The sequence below is a fragment of the Carlito syrichta genome, unplaced genomic scaffold (assembly GCF_000164805.1).
Source record: "Carlito syrichta isolate Samal-C Ts95f unplaced genomic scaffold, Tarsius_syrichta-2.0.1 Scaffold94726, whole genome shotgun sequence".
Classification (NCBI taxonomy): domain Eukaryota; kingdom Metazoa; phylum Chordata; class Mammalia; order Primates; family Tarsiidae; genus Carlito; species Carlito syrichta.
The window spans coordinates 15648-16246 of NW_007038822.1; the positions used below are offsets into that span (position 1 = coordinate 15648).

Genomic DNA, 599 nt, shown 5'->3' on the forward strand with positions numbered 1-599 from the left:
CTGCTGGGCTCCAGCGATCCTTCTGCCTCAGCCTTCCGAGTAGCTGGAACTACAGGTGCACGCTACCACGCCTGGCTCATTTTTTTTTTTGTAGAGAGGAGGTCTCACCAAGTTGCCCAGATGGGTCTCGAACCCACGGGCTTAGACAATCCACTCACCTCAGCCTCCCAAAGGCGTGGGATTATAGGCTGAGCCACTGAGCCCGGCTTAATTTTTTGATTCTTGTAGAGACAAGGTCTCGTCAAGTTGCCCAGGCTGGTCTCGAACCCCCGCGAAACCCTGCGCTCAGGCAATCAATCCTCTTGCCTCTGCCTCCTGAAGTGCTGGGACACATGTGACCCACCACGCCCAGCTAAGTTTGTCTTTTTAATAGAAGCTTGCCAGTTGCAGTAGCTCACACCTGTCATCCCAGCCCTTTGGGAGGCAGAGGCCAGAGGATTGCCTGAGCCTAGGGGTTTGAGACCAGCTTGGACAACTTGGCGAGACCTCATCTCTACAATGAAACAAAACATTAACCAGGCATGCTGGTGCGTGCCTGTAGTCCCAGCTACCTGGAACACTGAGACGGAAGGATCACCCGAGCCCAGCAGGTCGAGGCT

The 599-nt window shown here is 54.8% G+C and overlaps 1 long non-coding RNA gene across 1 annotated transcript in view; it reads right to left on the reverse strand.

Annotated features, from left to right (window-relative positions):
* Positions 1–599, reverse strand: part of LOC103263702 — a 4525-nt gene that overhangs the window by 3704 nt on the left and 222 nt on the right. The gene's annotated exons all lie outside the window — the stretch shown is intronic.